Here is a 19920-nt window from a genome sequence, read left to right on the forward strand (position 1 = left end):
CCCCCAGAGGACATGGGTGAGAGGAGCCGCACAAGGAGAGCAAACACGATCTATTCTCAGCCCATATAGCTTGGCAGCCCCCACTAGCCTCAGGTAATGAGAGCGTGCAGACAGAAACAAAGGCAAAGACTAAAAAGGTTAATTTAAGATTTTTTTCTCTTTCTCTTACTGCCTTCTTTTTTTCATTTGCTTTTGCTCTCTGCTGCTCTTTTGTCCCTCCCTCTCTCTCTCCCTCTTTTGCTAGCCTCTCCCTTGCCCCCCATCCCGCACACACACACACACGCCACACACCCTCTCCCAGCAGAGGTGTCACAACACCCCTGTCAGTCATTGATTCCCTGGAGTGGCCCCAGGTGGAACTACAGTGTCAGCTTTAGAGGGGAGCTTTGGCCAGGAGGTGAGGTGAGGTGAGGTTTTATAGGGGACCTGATGTGCATGCGCCTCACCGTGGAAACAAATCTCCACGCCGAGCGGACCAGACACTTACAAAGAAGATCAGGAAGTAGGTCACAGGGAGAGAGACGGGGGGGTCAACTGAGGTGTCATCTACAATCTATATAACACTGCATCCAGTAAAGGCTGCAGATTCCTACAGGACAGCGATATCCAGACCAGAACTGGACATACTGTAGAGCTGAGCAAAGGTCGACATCCAGCCCAGAACTGAGGGCTGACAAGGCTGACAAAAACTTTTGGTTTTTGTTTTGATTTGCAGTCCAGGTAGATGAAATGCGGTCATACGAATAGGCAAACCTGCTTCACTGCTGCCACAGTAACAAGGATAACAGTAATAGCACTTTTGTCCTTGATACGCAGAGCCCTACCTGTGACCTTGATATGCGGAGCCCTACCTGTGACCTTGATATGTGGAGCCCTACCTGTGACCTTGATATGCGGAGCCCTACCTGTGACCTTGATATGTGGAGCCCTACCTGTGACCTTGATATGTGGAGCATAGACACGGCCAATCTTTCAGACGACATGCTCTCAAGCGGATAACTCAAAAGCGGTGCCAGGTGATTCCGTCCACGTTTCTCTCTCGTTCTCGGCCCCATTCTTATCTGCCCACAACACCTTGGCACATGGACATCGGACCTGTGTGTTTCAAAGAGACAGACAAAGGATGTCTGAAATCTAGAGCAAAGCTCCTCACGTTGCTGAAGGAATCCCCAATTATGAGACCATCTGTCCATAGTGGAAGTCGTCCTCTGGGCAAACGTAGCCACTGAAGTGTGTTCTAATGTGCAAACATCATCCATGGCCTGGATATCTACCAAACAGACTGTTATTTGTTTCATATTGTATCCTTGTATCCTTGCTCCAAGATGATATTACTCAATTTCGCTCGTTTGTTTGTCTTGTTGGGCACGGCACAGGCTGGTCCGATGCCTGCTGTCTCCCTACTGAATTTGAGTTGTGTCTTTAAATCCAGGCCTTATTCTGAACAGGTGTCCTGTTCTTGGCTCTGCTCATTAGCGCAGGCTAATTCTGCTCTGTTGGCCTTTCGTGAGATTTCTAAAATACCCGTGGGTTCAGGCAGCTAGGGGACACAGAGCAAAATATATTTGAGAAAGATCAGATAAGATTTTTAAGTCTCGCAGGAGCTCAGGGACAACACTCCCCTCATCCCTCTCCCCCTCTCTTTCACTCACACACACAAATTCCCACACACAGCAGATTTGTCTGGCTCTCGTCCAGTGCCGTGTCAGCTGAGGTGTTGCATGCGTTTGAGTGGATGGGCATATGGAGCCACACACACACACACACACACACACAGAAACACACACACACACACACACACAGATAGAGAGAGAGAGAGAGTCACAGAGGGAGCATGATTCAGAGACCTGACGATGTGTAATGAGGAACAACTGTTAATGTCTTTTTTATGATACCTCTCTTGGTAATTAATCTATGCAATCATGTATAAGGACAGGGGAATAATTGGATTGGATATCCATTCGCATGCACGCGCACAGACACACACACTCACAAACACACACACGTACATACCATCACACACACGTACATACCATCACACACACAAAAACAAACACCCACACACTGCTGCTGGTCTGTATGATTTTGAATCTCTGATAGTGAATGATATTGCCACACAACAAACGTATATGGTGTTTAGAAAGAAAGAAAGAAAGAAAGAAAGAAAGAAAGAAAGAAAGAGGGTGTGGGTGTTGACAGAGTGGGGTTTCCCTGTGGGGACATATAACATGGCCAACCACAAGTCATCATTGCCTTGTGGAGAAATAATATGTAATGATTTTCTACTAACTATTTCTCCAAAAAATGCACTGTTTGGCCTTGAAGAGGAGACAGCCAGTGTTTGTTTTGTTGGAGAGAGAGGTTGAGGTCAGGTCCAGAATAATGAACTGAGTGGGGTTCAGTCACGGCCACTGGATGCCTGAGGACCTTTTCAGAAACCTTTCAGGTCAGTAGCAGTCAGTCTTGAGTCAGGATGTAGAAGGTATAGGAGGCCGCCGCTATTGTAAGGATGCAGAGTGTCCCTGAAGTTGCCATCTCTTCAGGTTAAGCAGCTCATTCATGGGTGATATTCATGTGTTGTAGACTTCATGTTGTGTACACTCAAATGCACACTGCTAGCTATTATTATCAGAGCTTGTCTAAGTGATAGCTTGTTTTCTTGGTATCACGTCGGTAAACAGCAAAGCTGCACTGTACGTTGAATTGCTTTGTAAAATGGATCTGGAAATCTATATTCTATACAGTGCATTAGAGTCAACACACCTTATCTCACATGTAAACAAAGACAGACAGACACACACACACACACACACACACACACCACAAACACAGACACACAGACAGAGGGAGAGAGAGAGAGAGTGCAACCAAATATGCTGTCTGCAAGCAGGAGATGCCTCAAGAACAATGGTCTTCTTGACACACTCCTGAGAGGAATAGACACAGCGCCATCTGGTGGTCATGCCAAAACCCAACACACTATTCCGACCTTTGCACTCTTAAAACTAATGTGTTGTCCCTATCTGGACACAGAGATGTGTTAAAAAACACACACACACAAATTGTGTTGTTTACAATGCAAGTTGTGTTATTTTGTGTAACAAATAAAAAAAGAAACAAAACAAACAAACTTGTCCCTATCTGGACACAGAGATGTGTTAAAAACAAAGCAAGTTTTGTTGTTTTCAACACATTTGTTTTAAGAGTGAACCATTAAAAGTGTTTCTGTCAGGAATGTGCATTTACATTTGTATACAACTCCAAAGAGGGCACATAGCGTAGCAAGCATATACTGTGTGTTAGTTAAAATCAATGCTAGTTCTTTTTTTTAAAATTTATTTCCATAGAGGCTACACTCAAAGACCTTTTTTCTATATTCCTGTATAAATAGGGACCTGAATACACATGGCCAGAACCTGTAAGAACAACAGTTTGGTGTCTCAGGGGGAACAGGATCCACAAAAGACACATATCATCTTTATAGATGAGAGAAATTGTATTAGAGAAAAAAATATATATGAATGTGGGTGGGTGTGTGTCCCACTTATTCAAAAGCAGCACAGAAATCCTTTCATTTCACAGATGGACCCTGTGTAGCCTAATGGAGGCTGCTGCATGACCCATTCAGGGAAACATCTTTATAGTGCATCTCTCTCTCTCTCTCTCTCTATCTATCTCTTTCTCTCTTCTGTTCTGTCTAATTGTTTTATTTATAGGAATTTATGGGATATAAATTATATTATAAACCTTTGCAGAAAAGTGAAATTTGATTTGCGACTTTGATTTACAACTTTGGGCCTCCTGTGGATGCTGGAAAACACAAGCAGCAATAGAACAGCATGAGGCCCAATAACTGAACACATTGGCTGTCACACTGACACATGATCTGTTGTTCACAAATACACCCACGCTATTGAATTAATGAGAAGTCTAAAAATATTAAGGTTTGACAGATGATTGCTAGCCAAATGCTCACTAAATGCATTAAATATGCATTATTTAGTTTATTTCAGCAATAGGTTATTTAAAGTGCATTGGTCATTATCACTTAAGAATAACAGCTATTGCATCATGTCGAACTTTGGAACATAGCCAAGCCACATTACACTATGCTTGTACTCACAACAAAATAACATCTCAGGAATGAATGTGCTACAGTACTTCTATTTATACTGTATAGATGAAAGTTGATAGCACTCTCTCTCTCTCTCTCTTTCGTACACTCCGAACTATAATGATCTTGCAGAGTGAAATTGCTCTGCACGGTGAGAATTCCATTACACAGTTCATTATGCAAATATAGCAGCAGTAAATAAAATTCCCTAATGTGTCACTAATCTCTATTATGGTGAAGAAATACAGTATATTATGGGTTATTAATAGTAAAAACTCCCATAGCATTTAAGTTCACGTCACAAGGTTGAACAAAGTGCTGTGGAGAACCCAATGGTATAGCTGGGTCATTTAAGGCCACACAAGGTCTGTTACTGATATCATTAAACAGGTTGTTATAATAATTTGGATGGATTAATATGGGTTGACTTGACATGTATGTTAATATGTTTCAAAGGCCGCATAAGACTGTTGATGACAAACGTTGACATTCTCTGGCTTTGTAGGCCGAACTTTGACATTAATTAAAAAGTAATGCAGTCTTTCACAAAGCCTTCCTTCAGCAGATGGTAAGTCAGCATATCATATTTTTGTGAGGGAGTCTTTTTTCACTCATACAAAGGCCACACAGTCAGGGTTAATTACATGGTATAAGTAATTGAAGTAAATGAAGGCATAAAATTCACCCCTGGTGTGAATAAATATAAAATATAAAAGCAATACATCCTTGTGTCTTTGAAGATATCTGTTCTTTCTGCTGCTGCGCTGCCAGCCCTTCATCAACAAATGAGTTAATTAATGCTGACACAAAGGCACTTTCTCTTATTTGTTAATTTAATTAGGTGCAGACTTGACCGGACTTGCTCTCTCTACCTTTTTTTTAACGTTCCACTGAGAATGAATCGTAGGTATGAGTCAGGCAGTTAATTTAACAGTAGAGTTTCAGACGTTAAGAGAAAACGTGCCAATGTATCCTGTTACTGTATTATGGTGTCAGTGGAGTCGCAGGAGAGAGCTACAATTACCAGGTATACAGCCAAAATAAGTATGTGAATTGATCTGCTCTTCATCTAAGTCACAAATACTGACAGACACAATAAGATAATTAAAACAACGTTCATGTTTTTATTAAACACACACATTCAACAACAGTGTGCCTTCCACGGCACACCTACCCCCCTCCCCCACCATTCTAAATTAATTTTATGCACCATATTGTTATGTAGCATTAATATTATACACCATTTGAAAGCTTGGACTTTTGGGAATACATATATGAAAACCTTTTTCATGTACAACTTGTATGGTGCTTTACATTGTCAGATTAATCTCACTATGTCTCACTTAAAGTGTAATTCCAGCAAAAATTGACCAATAGGTTAGCCTGGCGGGCCATCCTATATCATTGAAATGTATAGTCTGGAATCGACCCATTCACCTCGCTTAACCCTTACAAGCCCGACCGTTCTAATTTCGTTAAAATTTTAACGATGACCAATCATCTAATATCTCAGCTGTCCAATGACTGATTTTATTTCTGAAATCTTCCCCGTAATGCTGACAACATAAGCTTCAATTTGATATGATTGGTTAAGGGGTTTATGGCGCGAAATGTTTTGGATACTTGAAGATGAGTCTTGAAAAAATATTTTCACTTGAGTCGGTGCATTTGACGTGGACAGCCGGATGCCACCTGCACTTAAGTTGGAGTTTACCTCGACTGGAAACCACAAAGCTGGATAAACTGAGGTAATATTGTTTTTACATCGGTTATAGTTATGGTTTATCTTAATTTGAAGTCCTTAACCCATTTACTCCTAAAATGCCTGCTAAAAACGCCTATAGAATCCTATGGCATTCTAGACTAAATAACCTTATTTCCTGAGGGTTTTCTGAAAACATACTAAAAATTGTCAACGTTTACCAAAATTTAATATCTAAGCCTCTGTAGCACCTAGAAACATGACATAAAAAGCATGCTGCGCTACGCAGCATCCAGCGGGAGGGTCAATGTTGCGCTACGCAGCATCCAGCGGGAGGGTCAATGTTGCGTCATGCAGCATCCAGCGCGAATGGGTTAAATCATGTTATTTGACAGTAATATGCTTTCTCATCAGCGTCAACATTATGGCTTAGCGGGGGGCTAGTGCATCGTCACGTAACTTTAGCTAACTGTATAATTCTGAACTGCTTGCAATATTATTGTTTGCTTTTGATGTCAGTTATTTTCATTTGACAGTTTCATTTAAAAACCTGTTAGTATATAACCTGTAGATAAGTTTGTTTTCTAGTACCAATTTGCTTGTTAAGCATTATATTGGCAAGACAGTATAGCAAACCAAAGCTGAATAAATCAATGGCCGCCACGTTTCTAAGTTGCGTTCTCTTACATGAAATAAGTTGAGCGATATTTTTACTCCTCTCAATATGTAACGTTAGTTGTAGAAAATAAGATGTGAAATCACATATTCTGTCAGAAATGTAATTAACTTATTGCCTTTCCTCCGGTTGTTATCTGTAGTGCAGTCTGTAGTGAACTATTTTAGCTTGCTAACTTCTAAATAACAAACATCAGACGTGCTTGTCTCAACATTTTCTAAAATGGCATGACTTGAAATAGATGAAGCACAACTCCTCCCAATATTTAGTTATAGAAAACATGATGTGAAATCACATATTCTGTCAGAAATGTCATTATTGCATTTCAGCAGTTTGTTACTAGGTGAAATGTAATCTGTCTTTATCTTGATGCCAGCCAGGCAATCAGATTTAGGGTAGCTAAACCCATGTGTAATACAATGACTTTTCATAGGCCTACTTAGAAATATTTCGAGTATATTCTGAGGATGCTTCAATAGTTTAGGCTACCTCTTCTTTTGTGTGCATACATGCACAAATCTGTAGTTTTGTGATTTTATGTTTTACATTAATAAAGGTATTTGTATGATTTCGCTCTTGTTTCAGACGGAGGATGACAAGACCTACACAGACCTTCTCGCAAGCCTGAAGAGGTAGCTGACTGCTCATGAGCTTGCGCTCACAATGCTGAAGACCATGAGGGGATGGAGGAAGAAGGTATAGATTTATGTGCCATGCGTAGGATGGTGCAGACTAAAACTGTGTGAAATAGACTTGTTATGTTCTTTTTTACTCACATTGTTGTCCCAGGCATATGTGGTTTTACAAACCGGAAGGAATGGGAGCTTGTGCTTAGTAGGCCATCGTATGCAAACAGTGCAGGGGCATGGGACAAAGACCCCAGAAGAGTTTCACAGGTTTCTGGGATTGATCATTTACATGGGGTTCACTTCCCTCCCTAATATCCATTGCTACTGGGGAACCAAGTCTTGGCAGGGATCAGGGGACATTGACCAAATGATGAATACATATTGTGTACTCCAAAAAACGCAGAATACCAGAAAGCACTTTTTCTCCATTGACATTGCCGTTGTCAGTAGTTTCTTGTTATTTCAAGTTCGACAATGCAATGCAGAATCTGGTGTTGAACCTAGGTTTGGTAGCTACAACCAGAAAGAATTTGGAGGAAATCTATCACAACAGCTGGTAGGCATTTCCGTTGAAATTTCAGCCTCACCTTCAGCTGCTCCAACTACTACTCTGTCGTCTTTCCATCAAGTACATATTCCTGTACAGCAGGAGCTTGTTATAAAACAACGTACATAATAAAACTAAAGTAGCTTGTATGGCCCTGGAGTGTAACGGTAGGCGAATTTGTTTTATTGATAAACAAATTGCTGTCAGATTTGGCATTCTGCAAAAGGGGATGCGTTTAGTAATGAGTCATAGCTCTTCTGTGTTCAACCTTCAGGTTCCCCACCCCAGCTTTCCCTATCCTCCTCTGTAAGTGTGTGTGTGTGGGTATGAGTTTGTGTGTATATGTGTGTATGTGTTTATTCTCCACAGGCTTGTTCTAAGTATTTAATCCACGTTCAAATGTTTAGAACACATTGAGTTTTGAGTGATGTTGATTGTATTCCTAGCTTTATGATGAATAATAATACATTTTATATATGTATATAATTTTCATATTATACTGATTTATATAAGGAAGTTGTATTTGTTGAATCAAATGTATTTTATGTCTCTTTTCCGAAATGGTCTTCAATGAATACAGTATACTTACTTCCTGTATTACTGGTAAGGTACAGTATGTTTTTTTTTTAATGTCATTCTTATTGACTGTAGCATTTGCTTATATACAAATAAATGGTTTATTCTTATAGACCAAATACATCTAAACCATTGTTTCTGACTTGATTATTAGTTTTTATGCATACTTTTATGTTGTTGGTGAGAAAGTGAATGTGAATTCTGTCAACATTCTAAATCCCGTTTTTCTGCATTTTTTTACACTGATCACTAAAAATATCATAACTTTTGAAAGGTTAATGATATTCCAATACAGTTTTTTTTGTTAAATAGCCTACAACTTGCACTTTCATACACTCTATATTTTTCTCTATCTTGTAGAGAAATATGATGAAAATTCATTTTTATGTGAATGAAATAAAATTTTGACAAATTCCGGATATACATTTGGAGAGGATTTTCAAATACTGTTCATTACTATATCAACATTACCATATGTATTTTACATAATTTCATAGAAATGATCCTTCTGATTACAATGGTATGTATATCCCATTGATGGTATGTATTATACTCAAGAAATAAGGTTTTTTGTGTGACGAGGTCATCCAGCACCAAAAATGGAATGTTCGGCACGGGCACAAAAGGGTTAATCCAAGGGGCGGGCAGAGAATTGTCTTTCAAACTGCATAGGCATGCAATAGGCCAGCACTACGACCATATCCGTATCCGGTCGGCAAAACGGCAAATATATCCTTCTTCGAAAGGAATGACTTAAGTGCATTGTGTTGCTCAACTTTCAAAGAAAAGCACAAGTCCAACTCCTCAAAAGTTGACGCCAACGCCGATTCAAACAACCGCTCTTCGTTCGCCATAGCCACCTTCCTTGTTGTTCACCGTCGTAGGACTGTCATCATCCTGTTAAGCCCGCCTTAAGACTCTCTGACAAAATAGAGCGCTGTGATTGGATGACGTCCACGGCGTCAGCCAATAGAAATTCCTATGGTTTGATACTAGACGTACAGGCTGAGCAAATTAATTTGCCGCCGCTAGGGTGCGTCTAGATTTCTAGGCTACCAATAGGTGATTTTCTGCATTAAAACACGTCAAATAAGCCGTGGAGACAGTATTTTTTGTCGATCAACAACTACAGAGCCTGGCCCAGCATATGCTACAGCCCCAAATGGCAAATAGTGGTGTAGATAGGGGCGGTATGCCAAACGTTTTCCAAATAGTATAGTAAATACAAATACAATAGTAAAACCAGTATTGTTCAAAACAGCACCAAACCTAGGGGTCGTTTCTAGAAAAGTTAGCAACGACGTTGCTCAACCACCATGGTACGCCGCAACAACGACATTGTTACACCTGTTTCCAGAAAGCATCGTACTTGTGTCGCAATTCGCTACCTCCGACGTTCGAACACCATAGTTCCAACAATGTTGTTGATGATGCAGCGATACATATCATTGGTGGAAACAGTGGCAACGTGTAGCCTAATACCCCACCCCCTAGAAATGTTCTGTCACTGCCTATGTTGACATTTTTCTATGAGTAATTAATACTGGCATTGTCATTGCCATCAGCAAAAACCTAAACCTATTGCAAGCATATAAAACAGTTAACTTAAAGGAAAACGCCACCCAATGTCAGTAGTAATATATGTTCTTACCTTAACTTTCACGAGTCATACCTATCCCGTGTCGGTACATGCACTCAAACGCTCTGGTGCGCGGCGCAAATGTGTGAGCATGTTGCTATGCTAGCGGGCTCAGACGTAGCCATAGAGGGAGGAAGATAGCAGTAATCAAACACATCCACGTTTTCCCTACTTAAATACAGTTGCACGAGTAGTTGCTAAAAATGTGTAAGGTCACACAACATGAAACGTGGCGATTTTCCAAGCGAATAAACAGGAGAACTACAATGAGTCATTATTTGTGTTAAATATCTATGTTGGAAAAAATATATAGCCTGGAGGAATGTCTGGGTATCGCAAATTTTATCACCTGTCTTGTGGCTTAACGGCAGCGTGTCGGCGCACTGCACGCCGGACGGAGTTCGCATCCAATCTTTTCTTTTCACCTCTGAGTAAGAGTAGGCCTACGAGACAGGACAAATCTCACATCATAAGAAAATCGAACCTACAACACTGGGATAACAAGTCACCTGCTTTAGCCACTAAACCATTTATCACTGTGCTGATTTTAAGCGTCTGTGAATATTATAATTAGCCTGACGTAGTCATACTCAATTCTAGTCAGAATATGAGTCTGATACTGCTCCATTGGGACATAATTATGGGGCGTGTTTCAACTGATACAGGGGGGGGAATGCCTCTGCACTCAATTGGATAGACCTAACCAATCAGAGCAACGAAATAGCTTACCGTGAGGTGTAGGAAGAAAACACACAAACCATCCTTCTTCTCCACAAATGCCTTAAAGCAAATGCCTTAAAGCAACACCAAAGCAACACCTTAAAGGAATTATCCGGAGTAAAATGCACTTTAGATCAATTTACGGATGATTTTAATCAAAATCATGTCATTTGGATGTAGCCTAGAAATCTAGACGCACCCTAGCGGCGGCAAATTAATTTGCTCAGCCTGTACGTCTAGTATCGAACCATAGGAATTTCTATTGGCTTAACACCGTGGATGTTCTCCAATCACAGCGCTCTATTTCATTAGAGAGTCTTAAGGCGGGCTTAACAGGATAACGACAGTCCTGTGACGGTGAACAACAAGGAAGGTGGCTATGGCGAACGAAGAGCGGTTGTTTGAATCGGCGTTGGCGTCAACTTTGGAGGAGTTGGACTTGTGCTTTTCTTTGAAAGTTGAGCAACACAATGCACTTAAGTCATTCCTTTCGAAGAAGGATGTGTTTGCCGTTTTGCCTACCGGATACGGATATGGTCGTAGCGCTGGCCAATTGCATGCCTAGGCAGTTTGAAAGACAATTCTCTGCCCGCCCCTTGGATTAAGCGAGGTGAATGATTGGATGCCAGACTATACATCTCAATGATATAGGATGGCCCCGCCAGGCTAATTCGGATGTGTTTTGAGAAAGTTCGATTTTACCGTTTTTAGTCAAAACTCGTTAGCCTGGAAGTGACCAGGGCAAGTCATTTTGCCGCTACAAAACACTTTTTTATACCTCTTCTACAGTTCCAAACAACATTACACTTACGTGGTAGTGAGTAGAGGGTCCCTAAAGCCAAACCGAAGTATCCCGAGGTCTTTATGTGGTCGGATAGAGAGTCCAGAATGAATTTCATCAAGCCAGTACCTTGTACCTTTCCGGAAATGTTGCTACTGCAGCTGGTGTCTTTAGGGGAAAGTCCGTAGGAGTCGATTGCCGAGTGTGGAGTAACACACTCTGGAAATTCACAATTTCGTTGCCGTTTTTTTTTTTTTTAAAAACCAGTCCAGTATTTCTTTCGAAATTGAAATAAAGTTGTATGGACTGGACTATGTTTTTTTTTTTCTGAATTTTCAGAGCGTGTTACTCCACACTCGGCAATCGACTCCTACGGACTTTCCCCTAGCCAGCTGCAGCAACATTTCCGGAAAGGTACTGGCTTGATGAAATTTATTCTGGACTCTCTATCCGACCACATAAAGACCTCGGGATACTTTGGTAGGACAGATCAATCATTGAGTCACAAGATAAACATCCACTTTGTATTTTTTGGTTAGGCGATTGTGATTTTTGGTTAGGCGCTCCGGACACCAACTGGAACTACCAAGGAACGACACAAGTGCAACTGCCCAGGGGCAGTAGTTCAAACGGCCAAACTTTGCGTCCTTGTTTGCGATTGAGAGTTCAAACTTCCCTTTTCGATGGAGCGAACTACCAAGGTTGTGACGCAAGTTAGCAAACGATGCTTTCTAGAAAGCCCCTGGTCAGTAGCTTGCTCAGGGTCCCTGCACATAAAACGAAGCACCAACAACCTAGTTAGCGAGCCCAGAGTTTATCACAGAAGACTGTTAAGAACATTTACCAAACTGTCTCCCTACCAGCTCCTCTCGAAGGAAAGTCCGTACAAGTCGATTATCGAATGCAATGCAACGAGTGAGTCCATTGAAGATTTTTTCCAGAAAACTGTGTATACTTTGTTGTTTCAGGTAGTTTGGCCAAATGTATGTTAAGCCCTCCTTACACTGACAGACATTGGATTTGCAAGATTTGGAAAAGATTTTTGAAAGACTACAGACTCAGACCCTCTCACATCTAAAGACAAGTAAAAGAGTTTTAAGTCATAGACTATAATTTTGCAATGACTGGGGATCTTGCAGGGTCACTATTTACAAGACTGCAACTAGATTCCTTTAAATTATTACCCATCGTGCAATAGATATCAACAGGAACTGAAACGATAGCCTACTAAACTCAGTCGTATTTTCGTGTTTCTGCAGCATTTTTTCATGCGTGACATCCCTACCCGATTTAGAGTTGTTCTGTCACGTAAAAGAGCCGACTAAATATGTATAAGAAACGAAATAACAAATGATCATATTCATGGGTTTTATCACGTCCCTTGCTACAGCTGTCTCCTACTTTGCCCCTTCGTGTTTGGTGTTGGAGAGAGGTCACTATTGGTTTTTGATCACAGCTGACAAATTACGCAGAAACATTTTTCAACTGGAGCAACAATAGGCGTGTTCGACTTGAGGCAGATCTGTGCAGATCTGACTTGATGTGATGCATGCTGGGTTGAACACAATGCATACTGGGATGGACGCAATGCATACTGGTTAGAAATTCTGTCCGACTCAGAGCCCGTTTACGGAGAGCCGGATCACTCCCTATTAACTCCATTGTACCTGCAATCTGTTGCAGTTCCGCTAGGGGCGATCACGAATAAGTGCAAAAACAATGGGGGTCTATGGAGCTAGACGGCTAAATGTGTCTCTTTCACCTGGTTGTCGTTGAGAAATTGAAGATTTGATTGTGGTTTCTGCATGCTCAATATGGATTATAGGTCAAAAGTTGAATGAACTAGTAGTCACGTCCTTTCGATTTCTAACAGGTTGGGTCGTTGTTGCCCACAACACACTAGCTTTCTGCTAATGAATGACGTCATTGACACATTTGAAAAGCTTTTTAGAACAAATAAGTAACTCAAAAACTGCCCCCTCTTTTGACTGCAACATTAGAATTTCTGGGCAAAAAATTATATCCTGAGAAAAGTGGATTTGAGGGGTACAGCCCTCATGTGGAACCAGAAAAGGAACTGCAACCAGTTCAGAAACCAGAAGTTTCCCGAGAGTGGCGGTTCTCCCCTTATTAGACATTAGGCTTGTAATGACGTCACTCGTCAGGACCAAAGAGGGAACTGAGAGTGGTCGAAGGAAGTCGTGAAGCTGTCCGCGCGCTGTTGGAAATATAACAATTGATTATAAACCCCTGTTAAACCTAATAAATCTGACTCCGCTCAGTATTAGAAAAGTTTCGGTTCAAAGTAACATGGCTATCCATAGTGGGCTGGTATGCCCACAATGCATATGGTTAATGAGAATGCCTAACTCGTTTTCTTATGACACGCGCTTAAGCTTAGGAATATATACTATAGGTCTCCTATATCCTATACCTAATCTCCGATTAATTCGGGCGGTTCCTAAACATAACACGTATTGGTCTGGAAGTGGTCAGAGGTTACATGCTGATCCGGACTGCGATACTCACCAGCGTGTTAGACAGTCAAGCAAATTCCTATGCTACAGGGGGTCAGGCTGTGCTAGGTTTTCACGACCAATCTAGACCATCGCTGACAAACTGCCCACCGCTGTGTAATGCTTGGTCATTTCATAATAACTTGCCAGCTCCCAGGTGATTTAGTTTCTACGGCGGCGATAACTAATCCCAATCGTTCATTTTGCTAGTAACGTTACCTAAACTGCTACTCTGGACTATAAGTACAATAGAAAGTCTGTGCGGGTCAGAACATCACAATTTATTTGTCAGGTACAAGCAATTCATCCAATACATTATAGAAGGTACATCTAAATGAATAATGTGAAAGTTAAGAAAACAGGTTAAAGGAACATTTAGGAAACCATATGAAACAATCAGAGAATGAACATACCAGCTCAGAGGATGATGACTACACACCTTAGTGGTGCGGGAGATTCTGACTACAGAATGGCTCCTAGAATGCTCTGTGAACCTCACTTAAATAGTTTACCTAGTTTGTGGTTGGTTACATTCACATGATTGGAGGTCAGCTGATTTGGGATCACATGGTTGGAGGTCATCTGATTTGAGAGTACTTTGATGAGACTTGAGACCATTGTTGTAGTGAGAGTGAATCAATCAAGACATGACAAGGTACAGTATTTGATTACATTTCCTGTCCCTATAGTTAACTGCTCCTGTGGACATGTGACAGTAGGCCCACAATAGGCCCACACTTAGTAGTTGATCAAGAGTCAATATATGACTGAAAAGATTATCATCAGCCTGGTAATTAGGATCCTTACAGGCTTGTTCGACTTGAGGCAGATCTGTGCAGATCTGACTTGATGTGATGCATGCTGGGTTGAACACAATGCATACTGGGATGGACGCAATACTTACTGGTTAGAAATTCTGTCCGACTTCTGTCAGCCGGGGAGGGACTTACCACCGTGACACCATGTCACATGACCTTAAAATATCACGGACCATGGAGGAATTATATATAACTGGAGAGAGTGACTAAGTCCCGCCCTTCATACAAATGAATGGTGGAGGCTAGGCTAGTAAATCCGGCCAATTCATAGTCAACGCCATAATGAACACTGGGGTTCGGATCCAGCGCCAGTGGGCTCTGACCATGCGCCAAGTTCCAAAGCTGGAAATGACGCATGGACCAACGTCGATTTTTATTGGATATTCTGTAAAAAGAGAGTCGTCCTCCAGTAAGAGGGTGGCGATAATGCACATACATTGCTTGCCACGTAACAAGAAGAAGAAAAAGTTGCTCGGGAACGCGCATGGAGTCCGAGTGGAGTCGCCCTGAAGGGCAACTTAATTTCATTGGATAACAGCGGCTCTAACGAAGAGCAGTCTGCCTACCGTCCTCCTGCTCCAAATGCATTCGAACATGATGTGAAATAGCCGTAGTCGAACTATAAATAAACTATTCAGTTTTTAGTGCCATGTGTAGCGCATTTTTACAGTCTATGATTAGTTTGTTTTTTATTTTATTGTTTGCCATCTCATAGCGGGTGCTCTAAACGTATTCTAGCCAGAGCCCTCAATAGCCACCCTGTTTTGAAAATGGAAGATAACGCACAGAACGGCCAGCCTGAGCGGACACTTACGTCCCCAACTCATCTAAAATGTGGTGTCTGGAAATACTTTGGGTTGTACACTGCAGATGGTAAAGTAACCCTTAAAGAGAATGTAGTCTGCGGACTCTGCAAAAAACAGTTTACTTACGCATCCACAACATCCCATTTTCACGCTCACCTGTCGAGTTACCATCCAAATGAGGCAGCGGAGTCAGAGGCACAGACGGCCAGAGCATCGCCAGGCATCGATGTATGATTGCACACTTTCCGTTAGGGATGCACGATATATCTGCGGCCGATATATTATTAGCCGATAAGTGAAAAAATGAAAATATTATTATCGGTCCGATAACAGAATTCTGGCCGATAATTTGCGACAATATTTTTTAAAGTCCTAATTTAGGCCTACGTAAGGTCCGTCCTGCTACACTGAGCTACTTGAGCTTGGTTGGCTATACTTTTTCCTCAATATAATGTCAGCGGTGTGCATGTAAAATAACAGTCGGAAACAGTCGGAAAAACCAAACGAACGATCGTAAGATGAATCGTAGAAAACCCTCTTAAGAGCGTGTCTCCGTCGTTATCGGGAAACTGGGCCCAGCCTAGTAGTAGACTAACAACAGTAGGCCTAGCTAACTGCCAATCAGCATAGAAAAGTAGCTTATTTCACATGTTAGGCTTATGTATAATATGATATAGAATTGACGGTCCTAAACCCTCCTAAAACCCATTGCGCTGTCGCGCTTGTCAAAGTTTGGCAGTGACGTCGGCGGCAGCGTTTGATTGATTGATTAGTTCACTTTTTAAACATTATTGGTTCCCTGGAGATGTGACAGGTCAGGACAGGTGTAACTTGAACTGTTTGAATATATTTTCATGATTTGATGTAGCTAGGCTACCTAATATTTGAGGCATATTGAAACAATAATAGGCTATTTTATAATAGGTCTTGAAATACATTTATTTTTATTTGTATACATTTCGTCTTGTTCTATAAACCGTTCAGATGTAGGCTGTGTGGCTTGAATGAATGCAATGTCTATTTGTTTGTTACAAATAAAACTTCAGCAGTTATAACTAGCCTATTGTAGCTTATTTTAAAATGAAAACATGGGTAAGTCATCATGAATTTCAATGATTTGGCTATGACTTGACTTGCTTGACTGTCACAAAAAATGACTTGGACTTGCTTGAGACTTGAAGGTTAAGACTTGAGATTTGCTTGTGACTTGCACATGTGTGACTTACTTCCACCTCTGTGCATCACATTAAATACAATTGAGACAATAGATTGACCATATTTGACAACTGCAAAGCCTTACCATAGGCATGTTACATTCAGGACATGAAAAGTCGACTTTATTGAACAAGTCGGCTAAACATTTTGAACTTGCGCATCAACCCAGCATCGGTGCGTCGCATAGGCTAAATTAAAACACAAATTGAAGCAACAGCTTGACCATCGGACAATCCTACTGCAAAGCCTTTCCATATGCATGTAACAGGGGTGTGATTCTGTGATTCAGGGGTGTGAACGGAATTCCGTTTTTTTTTTACTTGAAAATGAGACCCACGCAATTCGTATAGATCCGATGAGGGGTTTTTTCGGGGGGGGGGGGGTGTCTGTCGGTCAGAGGTAGGCTATATTTCTGTATAACACAGGCCATTGTTATAACAGGCCGCTGACAATGACGACGGGTTTTGTGCTTCACATCTTTCCGAATATCACGCCCAGTGGCGTAACTATAGTAGGTGCAGCAAGTCGCACCAGGGCCCGTGACCTCCCGGGGCCCGTCGCTACCCCCGCAATGCAATTGCTGGAAAATTCTATACAGGTCCTTTCTGACTACCGGCGTGCCTTTGACCAGGCCAAGGCTACAGCGCAGACGCTCGCAAATAAATGGGGGGTTCAGAGTACATTTGAAAATGTTAGAGCACGGAGAGTGAAGCGTCACTTTGACTAACTATCGGAAGATGAGCGCTTAACCGATGCAGAGAGATACTTCAAAGTGCAGGTATTTAATGCAACTCTGGACATCATAATCAGTCAGCTCTCCCAAAGATTTGCAAGTATGCGGGAAACTTGTCATGTGTTTGAGTCTTTACGTCCTATGACCCTTCAACTCGCAGGTGATGATGAACTGCTTGAAAAGGCAAGACGTTTGTCAGACCATTATAGCAGGGATATTGCACCGACATTCCCAACACAACTCCTCTCATTCAGGTCTTGCTTTAAACCAGTGATTTCTCAAAAGTCATCTATTTTTCAACTTGCCAAAATGCTGGTGGTAGATTATAACAGTGTAACATCCACATTCAGGGAAGTGTGTACTGCTCTCATGTTGTTTCTGACATTGCCTGTGTCTGTGGCAACAGCTGAGTGATCTTTTTCTAAACTCAAACTTATTAAGACCTACCTAAGGAGCAGCATGGGGCAGGAGAGGTTCAGTGGGTTAGCTATCCTGTCCATTGAAAATATGAGATCCAGAGCATTAAATATTGGGAACATCGTTAACGATTTTGCACAACGAAAGGCTCGTAAGATGGCCTTCTTCTAATGGCCTAATTCAAACATATTGGGGATTGTATGCATATGAATGATTTTATTTGGTTTCTGCACGGTTAAATAAGTTAGGCTACATTAAGTTTTGTTTCTGCGCAGTGCGAGTTTATAAGCAAGCAACGCTTGCAGTTTCAGCAGAGGGTTGAAGCGCATTGAGCGCATTGAGTGTTCCCATAATTCCATGCGAGTTTTTTTTAATGCAGTAATATTAGATTACCATGGCCTGCAGGCTTTAATAAAATTATTTTTAATGTTTTCACATGTAATGCATCCGATGTAGTCGTGTGTTTTTTATTTGAAATTGTAATATGTAACTACTAAACTACTTCGGTGCCTCAGGCCCTTTGTATAAACAATTGAAATCACCCTTAATGTGTATTGCATGTATCAGTGCTAATTCATCCTGGGCCAAATTATGTCGGTATGGGCCCGCACAGTGCTCTCGCACCTGGGCCAACCATTGTTTGTTACGCCACTGGTCACGCCGCAAGTGTATTCCGTTTACTTGTGGATTTTATTGAAAGTGCAAGTAGGCGGGTTGATCAGCTGCGTTCTGAAGAATGCTTGATTCAAGGTCAGTGTATGTGGCTAACGAGTTTCTCAGCAGAAGCCATGAAACGGGTCAACAAATTGATTTAAAAAGACATCATGGCTTTGCATCGAGTTCGTCAGGATTTTCCGATAATGAATCTCGTTTGCTGATATTGAATTTTAATTTCTGCGCGTGTAAGCTGTGCTTGAAGTTAGCTGTGACAGACTAGCCTAACCTTACAGGTTTCCAAAGCCTGTCTACCTTAGGCCTACTCCTACATTGTTTAGTGAACACCTGGTCATTTCGGGTTTGTCCAGCCGTTCAACCCCGTGAACCTTGCGCCCCTTGTCTAAAACATATTTCAGGATGCGGCCACCATGAGAAAACGTAACGTTATGGTGACGGTGCGAGATCAAAGCTTTGGCATACTTAGTAAACGTCTGGCACATAATATTGAGCTGAATATTTAGTGGAAATAGCCTACTGTAGCATTGTGCTGATAGATAAAAAGACGCAAATTTAAAGGCGCAGTCCGCATTTTAACCCTAGCTCTCCATTTAGTGTGTGCGCTGCCGCTTTTAAAACTCCATGGTTCAACTCCAAAAATCCATGGTTCTGCGTCACTGTTGGCAAAATGATCATGATGGCCTATATATTTCAGCCATATTTGGTTTAGTCTTGTGTAGGCCTAGGCTACTTTGCTCTATAGTTTTCTTTAGGCCTTGTAGGCTGTATTGTAATATGCTATAATGTTTGAAATATATGTATCTCAATGTATCAATACTTGCCATAAAAGTCATCAGATGTCATAATTTAAAGGGTTATTTTTCAAAATTTTCTTCTGGGGGAGCATGCCCCCGGACCCCCCTATTTTCTTTAAGACCCTTTTCTAGTGCCACCCTTGCATAGGATTTGCCTCATGAATTTTATGAAGTGTAGGTCATGTAAATATATACGGTAGCCAACATTATAGTACACTACTATGGGGGGGGGGGGGCACTCCATGCTACATATATTTTCCTTTTTTTTTACCTTTGCCAATCACACCCCTGAGTTATATTAAGGTAAAAAAAACCTTCAGCTCAGCCATATCCTTAGAATGACTGGTGTGAACAGATGTCTTGAGGTAATAGTCCATCCTTAGTTTCAGTCCAAAACCCATCTTCCCTAGCCTGGAAGCCCTCCCGATTTTACCACGCCCAAAAACTTTAGTGTCGGGAAATTTGGTCTGGATATTCTCCATTGAGAAGCCTTTAGGCCTAGCCTGGCTAGCGCCACCACTTCTCAATGAGACGAGGTCTGGGAACCAAGCGTTCATTTTCT

The sequence above is a fragment of the Alosa pseudoharengus genome, unplaced genomic scaffold (assembly GCF_046254945.1).
Source record: "Alosa pseudoharengus isolate Yale_2024_CS ecotype anadromous, Long Island Sound unplaced genomic scaffold, YU_APseudo_1.1 YU_APseudo_1.1_scf_32, whole genome shotgun sequence".
Lineage (NCBI taxonomy): Eukaryota > Metazoa > Chordata > Actinopteri > Clupeiformes > Clupeidae > Alosa > Alosa pseudoharengus.